This window comes from Callospermophilus lateralis, chromosome 7, assembly GCF_048772815.1.
Source record: "Callospermophilus lateralis isolate mCalLat2 chromosome 7, mCalLat2.hap1, whole genome shotgun sequence".
Classification (NCBI taxonomy): domain Eukaryota; kingdom Metazoa; phylum Chordata; class Mammalia; order Rodentia; family Sciuridae; genus Callospermophilus; species Callospermophilus lateralis.
In genome coordinates this window covers 36,818,874-36,841,244 of record NC_135311.1, presented here as the reverse complement: position 1 = coordinate 36,841,244, position 22,371 = coordinate 36,818,874, and the positions used below count along the sequence as shown (strand labels likewise).

The following is a 22,371-nucleotide window of genomic DNA, read 5'->3' as shown; positions in this document are numbered from 1 at the left end:
TTAAAAATATGGGATGTCCACTTCAATTTGAATTTCAGATAAGTAATAAATTTTTATTGTTAAATGTTCTTTGTCATATTTGGGACATACTTAGTTAAAATATTCTTTGTTATTGATCTGAAATTCATATTTAATTCAGCATCTTGTTCACACCAAAAGATGGATAACTCACAATGCTAACTCCCCCTAAATAAACAACTAGTAGCAAAGAATATCTCAATTTTGTATCAGGAAAAGACCCAAGATTCCTATATCAATTCCATGACTTAGCACTGGAAGAACTATTCATCTATTCTAATTGATAAATCAATGAAGCAAAAGATTTAATAAGTAGCTACCGCGTCTTAAACTCCATGCTCAAAAGTAAGAGAAATACAAATATCATCATAAGAAATGGTCCCTAAGCTAGAGACCCTCCATAGAAGTGACATGAATTCTGTCATATTCCATCATCTGTTACGTGGAGATAAGTTCCTTCCTCATTTATAACCTATCATAGAGGGTTATGAGACATAAATATATTAAGGACATGTAAAAGACTTAGAACAGTGTTTTTGAATATAAATATAAAAATTATTATTATCATCATCCCAACAACAAAAATGACAGTATTATCATCCAGGGACAGCAGCAATTTGATTTCTGTGAGACCATTGTATTTCAAATGAATTCAGTACTCAGAATGTGATGCTAAGAAAGATGAATCCTATGTTTATTATTTCTGCTACAACTGATTCATTTGTTAACCCTAGGTAATAATCTGCTGAAGTTTCTTCACCTGGAAAATGACACAGAATGAGTAAAAAATAATTAAAATGTCATGTGAAAGAAAATGTAATGTATATTGATGAAGAGTTATTATCAATGGTGTTCCTTATACCTGGCTAACTGATTAAATCATAAAGCCAGATATTTGGTGAGCCATCTCAGATTGCTCAAGCTTCAGCAGATTTTTTAAAAACCTCAATTCTGAAAATACTTGAGGTTTCAAATAACCAGAGCTACATAAATGACTTTGATTAGTTCTCAATCTCATGATGTAATACAGGAAATCTCTATCATATATAAACTGATCCATAATGCAACTTTTTTTCATAAGAAATACTTGAGCACCTAAATAAAAGCAAACATACAAACAGAGAGTCTGGGAGGCACTGTGAAAGAGTGAAGAGTACTGATTCAGAGCTAGAAAGAAGTAGGTTCCAATGGTGGCTCTAGCACTTTCCTGCTAGGTGACCTTAGTTAGGTTATCTAATCCCTCTGAACCTCAGTTTTCTCATAGGTCTTATGGAGCTGCTGTGTGTGTGTGTGTGTGTGTGTGTGTACACACACGCGAGCGCACACTGAGTATCAAATCCAGGGCCTCACATATGCTAGGCAAGAACTCTACCTCTGAGCTACACAGCCAGCCCTAGTTCCTTCCTTCAGGCACATGGTGAGAATTAAATGTCAATCAGAGACCTCAGGCCCAATAGGAAAAATATTTAAATCTAAAGGGAAGAAAAATTGAAGGTATAAATTATAAAGGTCCATCCATTCTAAATCCTAGATAAGAAAATAGAGCTAGTTCTTGAATTAATTTGGCCATAGACTCACATATATAAAATACCTTAGCATTTATCTGCTCCAAGTCTCTCATTTTAAACAGAAAAATTGAAATCCAATTGAATCCAGTATTCCACTTTGGCTTCAACATTTCAGCCAGAGAAACCAGCTCAGAAGACAATGTCCAGCTATGCCTGATAGTAGAATGTGGTAAGTTATAAAATTAGAGAACATGTTGTCTTTAGTCCTTGAAGGAACATATAGAGAGGGTATGATGGTAAAGAGCATAGGTCCTGAAGGCAAGAAGAGGGCTGTCAAGTCACGTGGCCTAAAACCCTTGATCTCCTTATCTATCAAGGGAGCTGTAATGGTACCAATTTCATATGGATGTCAAGAAGATTAAATGAAATAATGCACAGAAAGCATATTGCCTAGCATGCAGTAACTATTCAAAAAATGTTAGTTATTATTGTCTACAAAAACAACAATTTATCATCTCTGACCAGGATAGCTGGATTTCTTAGCCATAATCACATATTAAACTAACACTATGTCATAGAAAGGGATAAATAATTACTACACAAAAAGTGGGATGTCCCAGGCACCTGCAGATGAAGACACACCCAATCAGAACTACTTTCACTTTAGCTTTCTCATTTTGAGATAAATAGCAAAGAGAAATGAAAATGAGGGAAAGTAAAAAGAGGAAAGACAAGAAGTAAAATGAATTCTTTAGACTTTAGCATCATGTCTATTCAAATAGACAATAGGTTTATGAATCTCATACCAAAGTGCTAAAATAGCTTTATCTCCACAAGATTAGATACAAATCTTGTAATCAATTATTCCAGTAGACCAAAGTAATTTCGTGGGTGCTACAAAATCTTACCACATAGTAATGCAAATACAAACCAATTTACAATTCCAAAGTCTAACCCTTTTGCAACTTCTTTTCTGTAGAAAAATCACTACATAGTTTATCACATTTATTTGTTCTCCACGAGTGAATATGCATGCATAAATCATTAAATTCTAAGTATAACTTAAATGGATCCCAAATTAACCACATCTGCTTATTTATCACCAAATTTCATCAGCTCTTCCTCAAGATATCTAGGGATATTTATGTATTCAAGAAAGGAGGGCTGGAAGGAGAGCTCCTCTCTTTCCATGTCTCCAAATTAGTATTCACCCAACTAACTCAAGGAGAGGTTTCAGTGGTGAAGCTCAAATTAAATAGGAACAACAACAAACTTTCAAGTTTTTCATTATAATGTTAGTACCTAGATTAAAGGTCAGGGCTAATAAAAAGTTTGTGGATCAATCATGTTTAATTAGACTTTCTCCAAGTCTGCAGCTTGTTTTGTTTTGGGAAACACCACTGGGTCAGAGTCTTAAAGCAATCAATGTTAAACATAGGATCCCACTGAAATGATTTCTACACTGGTACCAGAGTTAAACACAGTATCAAGTTAAAAGCAAATAGCAGAACTAATTACTGGACTCCTTCCAAGTCTTCAATTTTAACTCTTTAAATTATCCATTGTTCTTATAATTCATAATGTGCCTATCTCTTTTAAAAAGAATATTTTCAAATTCTTCTACAATAAAGCATGGCATACTAAATCCTAAAAACCTACTTTAAAAAAAAAAACAAAGAGAAATGGCTTTGCCTTATCAATTAAACAATCTTAATCCAAAAATGTGTCCATCTTTTTATCATAGGTCAATGGTTTACACACTGTTTCCCACATAACAATAATATTCCATGAGCCATTTCTATGAGCAGGCAAGAGAGAAGTTAAAATTGAAAAAGTACAGTTATAGCCAGGAGTGTTGACATGTCCACTCCACCTCTTCTAAGTCAGGTCGTCTATATCTCTTAGTGTTGAATGGGACTTTAAAGGTCTCATGGGAAATATGGCAATGAACAGGTATTTCTTATATTCAGTATGCCTGCAACTCAGTTGAAGAGATAAGATCAAAATCCAAGATAAGGCTTAAAATGGTAAAGGTGATACTTGGTGAGGCAATATAAATATGACTGGAGTTGCCACATAAGGTTTATTAGGTAAAATACACAGAAGTGGAGAAGGTCATTACAGATGAGGAAATATGGTTATTAAAATAAAAACTGCTATACACCCCAAATATACAATTGCGTTTTAGTAGCTCACTTACTCCAAGCATGAATATTTGATAGGGAAAAATTATAGAACAATTATAAATTTCCATCCATAAACTGTGGGGGAGAGCCACACAAGGGAATATTATTTAGGCATATAAAAGAATGATAAATGCTTCAACATGGATGAACTTTGAAAGCATTGTGTTAAATGAAATCATTCACACACAAAAAAACTGTGTTATGATTCCATGTACATGAAAAGTCCAAATTAGGCAAATCTGTAATGATAGAAAGTAAATTGATGATTGACTAGGGCTAGGGGAGATAGGGAAATCAGTGATGGTTCATGAGTAAAGATTTCTTTATGGAGTGATGAAATGTTCTAAAATTGATTATGACGAAGGCTGCATGAATGAAAATATTTGGAAACACTGGTGTGTACACTTCAAATGAGAGAACCCTAATGTTATTTTTTGAATATCTCACTAAAGTCATTGTAAAAATGTTTCAAAAAGCCCTAGAAAGTTTTCAGTAGTTAAATGATAAACATTGTTGCAAATGCACTTGGGACAGAGTGTGGCACATAGGAATACTATTACTGTATCTGAACTACAGAACAAAACTATACATTCTCTTTGAGCTTCTCCAATGGAAGTTATCATCTGGTATTCCTGAATCTTTCTAATCATACCCTTCTCTCTAGCCTTCCTTAATATCACCTTATTAGGCACTCCCTGAGCCTCACCAGTATCAGAGTAAATAATCTCATATCTAGTCTCTCCAACCTTGGTTTCTCCTCTTTTTTCCTAGAGTATAACTCTGATTATTCCATTCCCTGTTCTCAAAAAGTCTTTCATGATTTTAACTGTACAGCAGTGAAATTTCACATGACAGCCTGTATTTAAAATTTGACCTCAATCTATTATCCAGCTTGCTCTCCCATCATTATCCACCAGCCTAACTAGATTTCCAGAACACACCCTAGGCTTCCTTGGTGCCACATCATTGTTCTTCCTTCAGCTTCATCATTAAATGCCATATTCCTTATGAATCCTTATTTCATCTCTCTCCCAGTTAAAATTAATTTATTTTACCTTTGATGATATGAATTTTAATAACTCCTTGTCCTTCAACATTGACATACCATAGGATACATATTTTTCTATGACTTACTTACCCTTTTGAATTATAAGCTTTCTAAAGACAGAATAAATGGTGATATGGTAGAAGTAGCCGAGTATACTGATTATTAAGCATCTGCCTCTCATTTTGTGAAGTTGGGACAGGAATTTCAGGATAGATACATCTAGATCCAAATGCCTTCCTGCCATTTCCTAGCTGGGAAACCTTATTTTGTGTAAGTAACCTAATGTTTAAGGACCTAATTTCCTTATTTATAAAATAGGAATTTAAAAAATTACCTGTAGTTAGGAATAAGTGAGCCTATGTAAAGTACCCAGCACAGCACAGTGTCTGATTTAAGTGACTGGCCACTGTGAGTCATCCAAGGCCCAGTGCCTCACATCTATGTGTGTAGTAAAAGCATTGAATGAATGAACCAACAAATGAGTAAACTGGCAAGGAAAAGGTGGACAAGAGGCAGAAGAAGTGGGGTGATAATTATGTTTGTTGAGTAAGTGAAAAGGGATAGAATAATCCTGTCAGACTGTGTGAACAACTTTTTAAAAAATTTTTACTTATATATGATAGCGAAATGCATTACAATTCTTATTACACATATAGAGCACAATTTTTCATATATCTGGTTGTATACAAAGTATATTCACACAAATTCATGTCGTCATACATGTACTTTGGATAATAATGATCATCATATTCCACCATCATTTATTACCCCATGCCATCTCCCTTCCCCTCCCACCCCTCTGCCCTATCTAGAGTTCGTCTATTCCTCCCATGCTCCCTCTCCCTATCCCACTATGAATCAGCTTCCTTTTATCAAAGAAAACATTTGGCATTTGATTTTTGGGATTGGCTAACTTCACTTAGCATTATCTTCTCTAACTCCATCAATTTACCTGCAAATGCCATGATTTTATTCTCTTTTATTGCTGAGTAACATTCCATTGTGTATATATGCCACATTCTTTTTAATCCAAATGCATTGAAGGGCATCTAGGATGGCTTCATAGACTAGTTATTGTGAATTGTGCTGCTATAAACACTGATATGGCTGTGTCCCTGTAGTATGCTGTTTTTAAGTCCTTTGGGTATAGACTGAGGAGAGGGATAGCTGGGTCAAATGATGGTTCCATTCCCAATTTTCCAAGAAATCTCCATACTGCTTTCCATATTGGCTGTACAAATTTGCAGTCCCACCAGCAGTGTATGAGTGTACCTTTCCCCACACATCCTCGACAACACTTATTGTTGTTTGTATGCATAATAGCTGACATTATAGACAGTTCTCAGAAGGTAATATACAATCAATCAACAAATACATGAAATGTTCATCATCACTAGCAATTAGGGAAATGCAAATCAAAATCACTCTAAGATTTCATCTAAAAAAACTTTTTTTATCTGAAATCTTGAAAAGATTTTCTCCATTGTAAGCTGAGAAGAGCCTCTAAGAGGTAAACTACTACCCTACTGAAGAACGGTTGAATGCAATTTAGTTTTACAGCTTCCTCTTTCTCCTCCCTTCTAAAAAGGCTGTTCTTTTCCTGTGCACTACATTAAAACTCAGAGATAAAGATCTCCAGATCTGAAAATGAATGTTCTAGAGGGAAAAACTGAGTATGAACTGAGTATTAGGTGGTATTAAGAAATCATCTGTAAACTCTTTGTGTACAATAATATTATAGTGGTTATGTTTAAAACATAAATCTGTTAAAGTTATATTCTCATGTCTTCCCAGGTAAGTCATATGATGTCTGAGAGTTGCCATAAGGAGAGAAGGATAGAAAAAGAACACTGCAGAGAGATCAATCAACTAAAAGAACAGGAGAGGGCTGGGCTGTGGCTCAGTAGTAGAGCGCTCACCTAGCACAGGTGAGGCACTGGGTTCAATCTTCAGCACCACATAAAGATAAATAAATAAAGGTATTGTGTCTATCTACAACTAAAAAATATATTTTAAAAAAAAGAACAGGAGAATGTCGGGTGCTGTTCAAGTAGAGACATGGGTTCATGGGACTGATACATGGCAGGTAATATTCTTTTTATATTTCTGTGCATTTAAATCTTTTCAAAATTAAAAGTCAAGGGGGGCATTTTCATCACAAAAGATAAGCATCTACATGCTTTTTATTTTTTCATTTTCATTTCTGGAATTACCTAAACTAAGGTCATTTGTAGCAAAGAATGCATGGCTCTCTACAACAGCTTTTTTTAGCCACGAGACTTGCATAAAACAGTGGTGTTGAGTCTGTTTCCCAAAATTAGGAATAAAGAGAATGAACCTGCCTCTAGATTGCCTCTCAAATTTGAGAAACTCAGAACCCACTGAGCATGGATTGAAGGCAGGAAAGACAAGATGCAGAAATAAACTACAAACAAGATGTGTTTAAGAGGAATATGCAACCTCTTTAATTGATCAGACTAAACTAATAAAAGCATATTCTCTCACTTTATCTCGTATCATCCTTTAGTCTCTCCAACTCTCACAGGGCCTCACTTACTCTCTTTTTCTCCTTTTCACCTGCTGGCACCACCTAGCTTGACCCATATCCTCTAGTCTAACACACGGGATCACATGACATCAATTATTATCTAGCAGCCATCTTTCTGATAACAGGAATTCTGAGTGATGAGAGTATACAGAGAGATAGTATCTAAGACCTCTTCCGCCACCCTCCTCTAAACACAAGGTCTTTTATTACTTGAAGAAACCAATCATAAGTGCCGTTGAATGCCACCAAGGCTCTGCCTGAGCTGCTGTCAGTCTGAAATGGCTTCTCTCCATCTTCTCTTTCTAAACTTGTTTTCACTAAGAGTCATCTCAAACTTCTTTCCCTCTAGGAAACTTTCTCTAAGTCAATATGACTATAATTTAACATTCATACATCTTCTTAAAGTAAAAAATGAGTACTTACACCAGGGTAACAGGCAAAAATCAAGGCTTTCTTGAGTAAACCAGAACTCACGATCATCAGAAGTGTATCTCTGGTATTGCACTCACCTCATTCTGCCTGGTATCAGTGATTTTTAAATGCCTGGATCTCCATCCAGGTTTTAGAAAAGTACTTTGCCTTCAGTAACCATCAGTATAAGCTTAGGGAATGAACATTATCATCTGTCTTGAAATTGCAGATTTATATTTTTGTTTTATATTTAACTTCACTTCCCTGCATTCATGTGTGTGTGTGTGTGTGTGTGTGTGTGTGTGTGTGTATCCACTAATCTGTAAACTCCCTGATGACAGGACCATGTCTTATGCTATTTTTCATACCCCTGAAAAGAAAGAGAAAAAGAAGCTTGATAGCATGTCTAATCAGTGAGTAAAATATTTACTGGATGTTAAAGTTCCAAAATAAAATTGTATTTCTTGGCTTTATAGTACTTGACCTCAAGAAGTTCTTTGTGTAGTAAGAGGCAGGTTAGGGGTCAATGAATACAAGAGATGGCATTACACCTTTGCAAGACACAGGAAAAAGCCAGAGAAGGCAGGCCTTCCACAAAGGAGTCTTTATCTGGGACAAAAATAAATACGGCCAAATTCCACTCTAATCAATTCTGTAAAGGAAACAAATCCAAAAACAAATGGCTTAGCAGGAAGAAGAGTCACAAAATTTTGTGAGTGGACCCTCACAAACTCCTGATTATTCACCCAAAGTGGAAAGAAACTATTAGTGAGTGAGTTGGATTTTAAAATATTTTCTTTTTGAAAAGAATAATATTCCTTCTAGGAAAACAAGAGTTCACAAATATTTTTGTACACAGAATGAACTTCTTTTTTTTAGGCTTCTCCAATATCCCTGGGGAAAGGTCATTATTATATAATACAGTGAAGCACAGAGTATTTTCATGAGGAATTTTTTCTGTCTTGGGCAAGAGACAAGGGACTAGTCCTTGGATCCCAGAAATATATTTAGTAATTTCCAGAGGAGTTATTTTATAAATGAATTTTCTTTCCATTAATTAAGTCTTAGAGCAAAAATAGAACCCTAATGGGTCTAGAACTATCTGCTCTGTCATTAACTTTGTGACTTTAGATCAGTCACTCCCAAAGATTTTTTTTAATACAATTATCTTAAATTAGAGCTTTCCCTCTTACCCATAAAAACTATCACTATCTGCTCTCAAAATCTTTTACATTGACATAAGGCACCTAGCCAGAAGGTATTCTAGTGCAAAACATGAAGTTTTTAGATTTTAACACACAGCGGAGGAAAGCTTTGATTTAGAAATACAATTCCCTGCCTTTCTACAGATTTCATATTCAATTTCTTTCACTAGTGAAATTAAGGCCCAAATTAGACACAGCGGTTGCCCCAACATCTGACAAGTGTCCTTCATTGCCAGGGAAAAGACAGCAAGGTAGTGTCCATGGCTTCAATAACCAGCCGACTATGCAAGTTTAGGGCACTCTCCTTCTATTGCCTGCTTTATATCCAGTCTCCCAAAGAGATGGAAAAAAATAAGCAGAAAAGTTTTGAGTTTGTACAAGGATTCATAACCAAATGGCAAAACTCTGTTCAGGTCATTGTTTTCAAGTCTAACCTATGTTAGTCCTTAGTAGGGGCCTGAAAGCAATACTCTTTCTTTCCTAGCCTGGTTGACCTTCATTAGACAGACATCCACACTTGAGTAAGCATGAGGCCAAAGTTCTAAGGAGAGCAGGTATTTAGACAAACACAGATAGGGCTCAGTTCATGTGTGCATGCCCATGTGCATATGTGTATGAGAGGTAGAGAAACAGAGATAGAGAGAGAAAATACTCTTTGGCCAGAAGACCGGTAACTGACTTGTAATATGGCAGCATTTTTTTTTATTCATTTGTTTTTTCATCAAATATTTAATGTACTGCTGGGGATGTATATCAATAGTAGAGCATTTACCTAGCATGTGTGAGGCCCTAGGTTTCATCTCCAGCACCATCAAATTAATTAATTGATTAATATATTTAATTTATAAGGCATTCTAATAGGTATTAGAGAAAGACACAAAGCACAATCCTCAGAGAATTTATGGCCTATGTTTTATCAACTAAATAGTTACTTTATAGTAAAATATAATAAACAGAAGAAAACACAATCAGATAGCTGCATGGAAATATGCACAGGTGGCAGATATAAATAGCAACAGATATACAAGTTAAAGCAGGTCTATTATGTAACTACTGGATTTAGCTTCCAAAGAAACACACCTAAACACCATTCAAGACATATCATATCTTGGGTTGCTTTTACTCTCAGCATCCCTGGTCTTCTAGGGATGGCAGGTATATAAATATGAACTATAGCACTGCCAAGAGAAAATTAAGAATCTAGTACTTGGGCAGAAGCAATACAAAATATAGGCCTTAAATCTAAATAGGCCTGGGTTCAAACACCAGTTAGGTTGCATTCTATTGAACCACATGAAACTGCAGATATTTTTTACAGTTCATCCTCTTTATTCTAGAGGCAAATCTCTTTAACCTGTTTCAATTCCAGTAAGTGTTCATGTCAGGGACATTGCAACAATTAAATAAGAAGATTTAAATGAAAACACCTGACATATAACAGGTATTTGATAAATGTAGTTTCCCCAAAGGTAGTCAGAAGCATGAATCATAGAAGGGGTAGTCAATTTGGGTCAACACTGAGTTCAGGAACCCAAGAAAAACAGATTCAAATGAGATGTCTTTGGATTTTGCCACTGGGAGAGGCTATACATATGTGGTTGTGTACACCGGACAGAATATATGGGAAATCTATCTTCTGCTCAATATTTCTGTGAACCTAAAACCACTACAAAACATAAAATTTATTCTATTTTCTTAAGGAGACAAATGCGAAAAACATGAGGTGTGTTGCCTGTTTTATTTAGACTCTGAACACAGAGGTCCTAAGATACTCATTGCCTTGTTGTTCACATTGACCTCCAATTAAACCCTTCCCCATGTGTCATGAGCTATTCATTCTCTATGGTCACTCTGTTAAAATCTTGGTTGAATCCCAGAAGCCTCTGTAGATCTGGCACAACTGAGCTGGCAATGAGAGAACACACACATAAATACAAATGATCTCAGTGATTCTCTCCCCTCCCCAGTACATTCCTTAGCAGGACAAGTCTCTCTCTTGGCAGGAGTCTGTTTTCACAAATAGGACTGGCTGGGCTTAATTTAGCAAAGTCAAGGTCCCCTGTGAAAGCCAGGGGTGAGGCTGGAACCCGTGCAGTCACCCAGGACACCTTATGTGGAGACAGGAACCCAGTCCTATTGAGGGGCTAAAAGGAATGTTCACAATGATTTGTTTCTCTCAGCTATTGGAAAACTGGATTCACAGGAACCATCCTTTGCTTTCCTTGGTTTCTTACACAAATGTACTCTTTAGGTACCAGGTACGGAATTCATTTCAAAGTATAGAAACTACATTGACTTTTCTATAGATAAATTGGTACATAGGAAACTTACGGCCTGCTAAATATTTTTAAGTTATCTGTGGTATCTAACATAATCTGATATTTATCCCCAAATTCAGCTTTCAATTTTGGATTGATACTTGTTTTGATTTATTCTTCAAAAAGGATGAAGCCACTTAGGCACACTGAAAAGTCCGGGACCATTTTTGCTACATTGAAGCTTATATAAAAACTGAACTCCAACAGCTGGCAGTCACTTCTTTTTTGAAAGCCTATTTCCTAAAGCAAGGCAACTCTTTTGAACTTAGACTTCTGCTTCAGACCAGGGATAGAACTTACCCTACAGATATTAGAGCTGTGCTATCCAGGATGACTGGTATGAGCCATATGTGGGTTACTGAATCCTGGAGATGTGACTAGTTCAAACTGAAATGTGCTATGAGTATTCCAGAGACAGTACACATCGGATTTCAAAGACTTACTATAATAATGTAAAATCTCTAATAATTTTTAAATGTTGATTTCATGTTGAAATGATAATATTTTAACTATATTATTAATATTAGTTTCACATGTTTCTTTTTATTTATTTTTTAACATGGTCACCAAAGAATTTAAAATTACATGATTACATGTACGGGCTGGGGTTGTGGCTCAGCGGTAGAGCACTCGTCTAGCATGTGCAAGATCCTGGGTTAGATCCTCAGCATCACATAAATAAATAAATAAAATAAAAGTATTGTGTCCAACTACAACTAAAAAATAAAAATATTTTAAATAAAATTACATGTACAGTTTGCATTCTATTTCCTAACATTTACAAGATGTTAGGAAAAAGATGTACTAGCTTTATGTATGTCATGTGAAGAAATGTTCTGACTTCACAGTTAATCCTATGATCTAATCACACCTTAAAGAGTTTTATGGGATTATGGCATTTATCAATCATCAAAACACAGAAATGAGGGCTGGGGATATAGCTCAGTTCGTAAAGTACTTACCTCCCAAACGTAAGGCTCTGGGTTCAATCCCTAGCATCACAAAAAAAAGAAAAAAAAAAACACAGAAATTACTTCAGCTAATTAAGAGTGACAAAAAAAACCACTGAGGAGGGTGACAGCAGAACTACACTGAACAGAGGTCAGAGTCATAGCTCAGGCGATTAAACTCTTAAGTTAATGACGGCAGAGACAGCCTCTATCCTCTCATCATTGTATCCACTTTGGTAGCAAAAGCTATATATAGAAGGTGATTATATATTTATCAAACCAATGAATGTTGTTCAAGATAAATATACAAGCCGGGCATGGTGGTACATGATTAAAATCCCAGAGGCTCAGGAGGCTGATACAGGAGGATAGAAAGCCAGCCTCAGCAACTTAGCAAGGCCCTAAGCAACTTAGAGCAACTGTCTCTAAATAAAATATTTTTTATAAAGAACTGGGCATGTAACTTGGTGGTTAGTGCCCCTGGGTTCAATCCCTGGTACCAAAATAATAATAATAATAATAAAAATAAGTAACCCACCTTTTCTGTACAGATGAGACTCATCTGCAACTTCTAGGGTATTTGCAAGCAACTCATGAATTTTCTAAATTTCTGTAATGGACTCAACAATGTTTATGTTGAAAGTTATGGAGGATATTTGAAATCAGTCCAGCCTATAACATGTTCATAATCTAGAAGTAGACTTTTCTCTTTTTTTAATATTTATCTTTTAGTTGTAGTTGGACACAATACCTTTATTTTATTTATTTCATATGTGATGCTGAGGATCAAACCCAGGGCCTCACATGTGCTAGGTGAGCACTCTACTGCTGAGCCACAAACCCAGGGCCTCACATGTGCTAGGTGAGCACTCTACTGCTGAGCCACAACCCCAGCCCCCTAGAAGTAGATCTTTTAAATATATACACAGAAAGATAATTGCCAACCAGAGATTAAATAATATGTATCAGTGTATCTGAACTGTAAGAGCACAGAAAAAGAAAAGATTTCAGGCAATGGTGATAAGGAAAGGCCCACCAGAACAGGTGGAACTGAGTTGGACTCAGAAAAACAAGTAGGATTTGGATATGCAGAAAGAAAATGTACAGGTATTCCAGGTGTGGACAAGGATGTGTTAGCCAAGCACAGTGGTACATTCCTATAATTCCTAAAGCAGGAGGATCACAAGTTTGAGGCCAGTCTGGGCAACTTGGCGAGGCCCTAAACAATTTATAAAGGTCTTGTCTCAAAATATAAAATTTTTGAAAGGATTGGGGATTTGGCTCAGTGGTTAAACACCCTTCAGTTCAATCCACTGTACCAAAAAATAAGGATGTGAGCACACATGAGCAACAGGAATGAGCACACATGAGGGAGAATAACTCATTCTAGGAATGTGATTAAAAATATATATAAGTGGAAGAATAAACTTGTTTCCTACCTCACCAAAACAACAATAACAACAACAACAAAACCTCTGGAAGTCTCCTCCCACCATATCTGTCCATCTACTAACACCCTTGTTCATATACCATGTCTGTCCGGTTGTGACCACAGATTCACTATCCAGACTCCTATCTAAAGCCAAACTTTCCAATTGCACATTAAGTCCCATTTTCTCTACCTGGTAACAACACCATTCAGAAAGTCTTCTCTTCCTCTTCCGTTGTTATTTTGCTTTCTACTGAAAAATCCTATTCATATGTGTACATGGTATAATTCATCTGTCTTTTTAAAAAATTCATACCCTTACCTCCCATTTCTTTGTTCTTCTATGAACCAAAAATCTTTAATGCAATCATTCATGTTCACTGAATCTAATTCCTCTCCTCCCATTTTTTTCTTAAGTCCACTACAATCAGGCTGATGCTTCCACCATTCCACCAAAACTAAATAAGATCACTAACAACATTCATGTGGCAAATCCAAAGATCAGTTCCTAGTCAGCCTGTCACTCAGGCTATCAGCAGCATTACAGATACACTTCTTCATATCTGTTTTAGTCAGTTGTTTCGTTGCAGTGACTAAAGAACCCAACTAGAAAAATTTTAGAGGAGGAAAAGTTTGAGGGGTCACAATTTCAGAGGAGGCTGGCTCCATTCCTTGGGGCTAGAGGTGAGGCTGAACATCATGGGCAGAAGAGTATGGCAGAGGGAAGCAGCTCATGTGGTGGTCAGGAAAGAGAGAGAGAGAGAGAGAGAGAGAGAGAGAGAGAGAGAGAGAGAGAGAGAGAGAGAGAGAGACTGCAAATATAGACCCCAAAGCCACGCCCAATTTTCCCACCTCCTCCAGCAACAGGGTACCACATCAGTTAGAATTCAGTTAATCCCTATCAGAAGATTAATTCACTGATTGGGTTAAGACTCTCACAACCCAATCATTTCTCCTTTAAACCTTCTTGCATTGTCTCAGACATGAGCTTTTGGGGAACAGCACATCTAAACCGTAACGATTTGACTTCCAGAACTCCAGATACTTTGGGTTTTCCTCTACTTCACCAGTTTGTACTTCCTCTGTCCCCTTTCTGGTTCTTCCTCTTTTCTCCAAATTGTTAATGTCAGAATGACACAGGGCTTAATCTTTTAGTCCTTTTCTCTTCCCTTTTGGTAGGTCTAACCAGGTTGGTGATCTGATCTAGTCCCATGGCTTTACATATCATCTACGTGCTGATGAGTCCCAAATTTCCATCTCCATCCTAACCCTTTTCCCATAACTTCTGACATATACACAATTGCTTACTTGATATTGTCACATGAATGTCTAACCAATACCTCAAACACAAAATGACCAAAATTGAACTCCTATTCTCCCACCCTCAAATGTACTTCATCCATAACCTTCCTTGCCTCAATTATGGCAATACCAGCCTTCTTGTTGCTTAGGCCCAAAAACCTCGATTTCCTTCTTTCTCTCACATTCCACAGTCAATCCATTAGCAAGTCTCATTGGATTCACTGTCTTCACCACTTCTCCCCATGATCATTGCTATTACCTTAGTCTGATCATCATCACCCATTTCGTGGATAACTGCATGGCTTCCTAATAGTCTTCCTGCCTTCTATCCTTGCCTTTCTGTGGTCAGTTTACAGTACAATAACCAGATTTGATTTTTTCAAAAGTCAAATGGGACTTCCATTTGATAGATCAATCCTCTGCTCAAAACCCTCCAATGACTCCCTATGTGACTAAGAGTAAAAGCTGAAGTCTTTTTTTTTTTTTAATTCATTTGTTTTTGGTTAGACACAATACCTTTATTTTGTTTATTTATTTTATGTGGTGTTGAGCATCGAACCCAGGGCCTCGCACATGCTAGGCAAGTGCTCTACCAGTGAGCCACAACCCAAGCTGAAGTCTTAAATACTGTCAATAAGAGCCTACCTGATCTGCACCAGCTCCACAACCTCTGGGGCCTCATCTCCCAGCATTCTTTCCCTATCTCGTGCTGCTTCAGCCCACAATGGCTTTTCTGTTTTTTCTTTGCCTGGAATAGTCTTCCCCCAGTCATCTGGTTGCTAAATCCCTCATCTCCTTTAAGTTACATTTAAAAATCACTTTCTAAGGGCTGTAGCTCAGTGGCAGAGCACTTGCCTAGCATGTGTGAGGCACTGGATTCAATCCTCAGTACGACATAAAAATAAACAAAGGTATTCTGTCCATCTACAACTACAAAAAAAATTTCTTTTAAATCACTTTCTATGGTTTAGCCACTTTAGAAACATGTCATTTTTCCCTCTCACACACCTTCTCACTATGATACCATCCACCATAATGTTATGTATCCAGGGGAAGCCCTCACCAGGGCCAGCAGCATGTTTGGACTTTCAGCCTCTAAAGCTGTAAAATAAATAAACCCTTTTGTTATGTTACCCATCCTTGAGTATTTCACTATAGTAACAAAACAGGGACTATTTTACCTCGGTCTACTTTTTTCCTTTTCTTTTTCCCCCAAGAGTACTTTCACTTTCCAATGTTATGTATATCCTGTCACAAACCGAGACTTAATAAACCTCAAGTCCATTATTAGAATACCTCTAACTCTGTACTTTCCCAAGGTGAAAAAAATCTCAATTCCATTGCCCTTTACTCATAAGCCTTTTGTTGACTGAATTTTGTTCTTGCTATGTTACTGAGGCTGGACTCAAAACTCCTAGACTCAAGGAAATTCCTGCCCAGTCTCCTGAGTAGCTGGTACTACAGGATACACCTCACTTCCTGCCCAGTTTATATACATTATTTTCTAATATTTTTTTTGTTTGAACAATTTTATATTTCCTCTGAATTTGTGGAGTTTATACCGGACTCAGCACAGTTTGACAGGGCAGCCCTGATTCTATTACTTTCCACATGGAAATTTGTACCTGTTTTGCAGGTAAAAATGAGGTCAATGCCACCTTTTACTACCAACACACCAATGAGACAATCTACCTCTTCCTGCTACAGCCTTGGCAAAAGCCACTGTGAAGCTTTTTCTTTCTCTTTGGCTAGACCTTAAACCATGTAGAGTCATTCACTGAAAAACATCACTTGCATTTGAAAAAGGACCAACTTTAAATCCTAAAGAACTTGCCAAGACCTACTTATTAGTGTAGAATTAGGCTAAATGGCTGCCAGTACACCAGGTACACTCCCTGAGACTATAGATGGCAAATTTGATCATGTGAAAAATAGGGAAAAGACATCTCCTTCATAGGGCTATTTTGTGGTTGAGATTAAATACGCAAAATGCATAAAATACAACCTGGTACATAGTAAACACTAAATGGATTTGTTCCCTGATAGGATAAAAAATGCAAAGCATTTAGCATTTACTTTCTTGTGTATAAGGGAAAAGGAGAAAAGGAGAGAGATATGGGGCAAAGAAGGATAGAATGGACCTGAAAGTGAGAGGACTATTAATACCAGGAGTTGGGACAAGACCTGAGTCTAGAAACTTCTCCTGGAGATAAGATACTACAAGAGATAAAGAGTCCTCAGGCTGTTTTCCTCATGAGCATTTATTTTCTTTCATTTTATATCAAGACCTATAGATACTGGTCAAAGACTCTGGGCCCTTGAGGAGGGAGAAAGGAGAAAAAAGAGAAGACAGAAAAATTAGGAAGCAGTTGAGGACCAAATCTGAAAGCCCAAGGCAGAGTTTCACTCCTAATTGATAACACCATCTTCAAACTGTAGTAATTTTGCTGCAGGCCTCTTTATGTTGCCCCCAGAGGGCCAAGCTTTCACATAGTTAAAGGAACCCCTCTGCTCTCACTCCAGCTTTACAGAAGATGGTTGGGGTTATTTACTACCATCCTGACTCAGTCCTCTGAGGATCCAAATGGTTTGGCAACAACCTGGGCTTCCCCAAGATCTCACAGACTGGAAGGGATCAAGAGAAATAATAAGGCTTAGAAGGTATACTAAACCTTAAGGGATCTATCTTCTCTGAGCCCCAGAGGTTCACTACTTTCACTTGACTTCAGTGTCAGGAAGCACTGGGATTCAGATCTGGACCCAGAAGTTCTTGATTTTGGACCAGATTGCTGATACTGTATTCCTGTTATATTAAGTAAGTTGTGCTGGATAGACAAGACCAGATGTCCATTTGTATTGCACAGATATTCAGTTTACTGCAGAGTTCCCTGAGAGGGAGGTCTGCTAGAGTACGTAAAAGGCAACTACCTATATGGCTTCAAAAAGAAGAGCAGGGACCTTCTAAGAAAAAGTGACCCAGAAGGACTAGATTACTTCAGGCCCTCCACCAGCCCAGATTCTCCTTTTGCAGCTCAGATCACAGTCTTCCAGCAGTCAGCTACACCCCACTTAGAGGAGGCTCCTCTCCCCAAGCCCTCTCTCGCCTGTCTGAGGCCCTGTGTGCCTCAAGAGGAGGCTGCTAGCTCCTTGTGACAGCAGGGCTTCTATGAGCAATGGGAGATGAAAATCTGGCATTACAAGCCAGCCAGTGCCTTTCATTCAATCCTAACCTCTTCAAGCCAAGTTTCCAAATAGCAGGGATGATAGCTGCCCAGTGTGGCAAAAAGCCATCTGACTATTACTTAGCTCTTCCCAGTATGGCATATACTAAGTCTGTCCTTCAGTGTGTGGGTGGATTAGCTGCTATTTAACATGATAGGGTAGGCCCCTTTCCAGTTTGCACCAGCTCCCACTCTGTGTCTTTTCCTTGTGTAATAAAGCCTCATTTCTCTGTTTAGTTGAACTTGCTCAGAGGAGATGGCAAAGGCCAGAGCAAGAAGCAGAAGAAAAAAGAAAATGTCCATAGTGACTTTTGAAACATATAGATAATACTCCTGGGGAGGGGATATGTAGACTGAAGAACTAAATATTTTCTTTTGACAGCAGTTAGAGAATCTAACTGTGAATTACTCAAGCTCCTGCTGTGTTTGTTCTATTTTAGCCCATTAATGCAAAGGCAAAGAAAATCTAACTTCTCACCAGTACATAAATTTCTTATATTTTTGGTTGGAGAACAAGGTCATTTTAACCAGCCTGGAAAGATTAGTTAGGAACTGCAGGGAGCCATCTGTGAACAGTGTGTAGACTGGGCGATGTTCAAGCCATTAGGCAGGGAAGCCTAGTATCAGAAACTCCCAGGAGGAACCCACTGGTTCAAGAATACCTGATTCAGGTGGTACCCTGCCTAGTTCAGGCTCAAGTTCTAACACAGCCTCCCAGAGATGGGTGTGGCTTGCCAAAATGCCAATCAACCTGTTCACTGCAAGACCCCTGCCACAGCAAGAAGCAAGCACCACAAGACTCCTCTTGCAGAAACCTTATCCCTGCCTTTGATGTACTCCCCCTTACATAAAGAATGGGGCCTTTTTTCCAGTTGTTCAGATCTGGCTCCTATCAGGACTGGAAGATCCATCAGGGGCTCCTCTTTTTATATCTAATTTTTGGCTCTGTCTTTATGTCTCTTTTTTAACATTTATTTTTTAGTTGTAGTTGTCAATACCTTTATTTATTTATTTATTTTTATGTGATGCTGAGGATCAAACCCAGGGCCTCGCAGGTGCTAGGTGAGTGCTCCACAGCACACTACCACCCACCACCTACCACCCACCACCCACCACCCCTTCTTACTGATTGTTTCAGACTTTTTATTTTCTCAGGCAGCTCACACCTCCTGGGCAGGAACCTGATCTGTTGGGGTGCTGGCCATCCCGCAATAAGGCATCCTAGATTCTAGTCTCAGCTTGACCATTCATTTTCTGGGTGAACTGAAGCAAATTACTATTTTGGGCCTCCATCTCCTTATCCTTAAAAAATGAAAGATTTATCCATTAGGAGAAGCTAAGTGTGTGGCACATAGCAACCATCAGCACTATTTTTGTAACTTTGCTGTAAGCATAAAATTATTATAAAATAAACAGTTTTTTTTTTAAAACTTTTTTTTAAAAAATTTTTAGTTATAGATGGACCTTTATTCTATTTATTTTTTGTATTCCTGAGGATCGAACCCAGTGCCACACACACGCTAGGCAAATATTCTACCAAAGAGCCACAGTCCCAGCCAAAATAAATAGTTTTCTTAAAAAGTGAATGGATTATAGAGATTTTCAAGACCCTCACCAGCTCTAAACAGTGATTCCATGTTTTTATTATCCCCCTTCAGATGAAAGCAAGTCTTTTTCTAGCTAGTCAAACATATCAAAGTAGAATTTTGCCCCACTCTTATCTCAGATGAGATGTTGTTTAGTACAAACGCACTTTCTGCTTTTTAACATATCCTGTACCCAGGGCAAAAACTGAATTTTCCAAAACCATATTAAAATATTTCATCTGTACCTATTTTGTTTCTGCAAGCAAGTAAATTCATCCAGTAGGGGCAAGTTGTCTCTGGCAGTCCATGCTTACAGAATCAGCTTTTCCCTAGTAACTGTGCTAATTATAACTGCAGCTACCTGGTAATAGCACTTGACTTCCCTGACACTGGCTGGCAGTTCTAAAGCCAACTAGGCTCTGATGGCACCTCTGATCCTGAGAAGCCAACAGAAAGGGTGACAGACTGGGAGAGGCGAAGCAACTACATATGCTAGGTGAGAACACATAAAAAGGCTGCCCAGGATCATACAACTTCAGAGGGATATTTTTGTCAATCCTGGTCCCTTACACACTTTTCAAACACAGAGAATTGGGCTCCTGGAAAAATCGGTCAATCTTCTAGATTCCTTTCCCTCAATTCTCTCATCAAGTTGTACAGATATTTTACCTCCTAAATATTTCAAAGATTAGTTCCTTCCCCTCTATTCCCATTGCTACACCCTCACTTAAGCCCTTATTTTCTTTTGCTCATCAGGTTTGACTTCTTGACTTCCTTCCTTATCTCTTCAAATCCATTTTCCCCAACCCACCAGAAGGATCCAGCATGTTCCCTGCTGCTTAAAGCCCATCAATGACTCCTTATCATTCTGAGGACAAAGTCTGCACTCTTTGAAATAGTACAAAAAAAAAAAAAAAAAACTGTACCTGTATTCCCTTCAGCCTCTTTCATGCCACATTCCATACTTAAATCTAACAGCATAAAACCACTTATGATTCTGCACACATACCTGTGGTTTCTTGCCTCTGGGCTTTTGCTTATGGCAAAACTCTCTTTTTCTCCCCCATTATTCCCCTTTGAAGACAAAAAAGGGCCATCTCTGCAAAGAATCAGTTGTAGATTTTTCTTCCATCTGCTCTATTCATTTGGGATAAGGAAGCCTCCTCTGAGTTTCCTCATTCTTTGTATGTTTCTCTATTACTGCTTTTTACCATACTCTACCACTTGTATTTTACTCCTCTCTGAGGTCTAGACTTACAGTCTAGTACTGGAAGTACTACAGGTACCAAGTGAATGTTTATTTAATGAGTGAATGGATAATTCTAAATCTCTCCATGACCTGTCCCCTGCTTACCTTTCCAGTCTTTCCTTAGCCACCACAAGCCCTTCACACCACATATTCCAGCCATCCCCAATGACCACAGTGTAAAGGGCACACACTACTCCATCATGACTCTGTGCCTTTCTATATTCTGTTTCTTTGGTCTAAAATGCTTTTCCCCACTTCTTGTTATATTACCTTTTAAGATTCAATTCAAACTCCACACATTCAGCAAGGCCTTTCTTGATGGATTTTATTCCTAATACTATAGTAGACCTGGACATATCTCTATAGTAGCCCTTATTATACCACTTTTATTTATGTGTTGATGTCTTTCTCCACCAGCATCTACAAAAGCAGCCAGCATAGGATATATAAACAATAGATGTTTGATTGAATACGTTAATGTATATATGTAAATGGGTAAACAAATGATCACGGTGATATTGTAAGTAAGGGAAACATTTGAGACAGAAATTTCGAATGCCTATTCTTTAAACTCTAACATTCTCCTTCTATTGGTGTATAAACTGGATGAACACAACTAATAGGAAGAAGTGTCTTTGTAATAAGTTCAGGTGAAAGTGCAAATTATGTAGATATCATTAAGGGGATAACTGAAAGTGTATTAGAATTAAATTTTCAAAACCTAATTTGGAATTTTTTTCCCAGTAGTTAGAGGAAAAACTCATAAGTATTCAAAAGAAAAAAGAAATTCTTCCCGGGGCTGGGGATGTGGCTCAAGCAGTGGCGCGCTCGCCTGGCATGCATGCAGCCCGGGTTCGATCCTCAGCACCACATACAAAAACAAAGATGTTGTGTCCGCCAAAAACTAAAAGAATAAATATTAAAAATTCTCTCTCTCTCTCTCTCTCTCTCTCTCTCTCTCTCTCTCTTTAAAAAAAAAAAAGAAATCCTTCCTTTTCTCAACAAGAACATATCATGTATTCTAATAAAAGCGCTTATAAAAATGAGACAGCTTAAACAAAAAACGGAAAACAAAGTTGATTTTGGCCAACAGTTCCACTATTTTTTTATTTTATTTTTTTAAATTTAATTGTAGATGGACATAATACCTTTATTTTATTTATTTTATTTTTATGTGGTGCTCAGGATCGAACCCAGTGCATCACATATGCTAGGTAAGTGTTCCACTGCTGAGCCACAACCCTAGCCCCTCCACTATTTTTTAAATTAACTATGACACTTATGAAAAAGTCACTTTTTAAAAAAATTATGGTTGTAAAATATGCACAACATTAAATCTGTCATTTTATCCATTTTAAGTATACAGTTCTGTGGTATTAACTACATTCACAT

The 22,371-nt window shown here is 37.5% G+C and overlaps 1 protein-coding gene across 7 annotated transcripts in view; it reads right to left on the bottom strand.

Annotated features, from left to right (window-relative positions):
- The window catches only part of Pde4dip (phosphodiesterase 4D interacting protein), a 226,783-nt gene that overhangs the window by 109,141 nt on the left and 95,271 nt on the right, over positions 1 to 22,371 (bottom strand). The window lies entirely within an intron of this gene.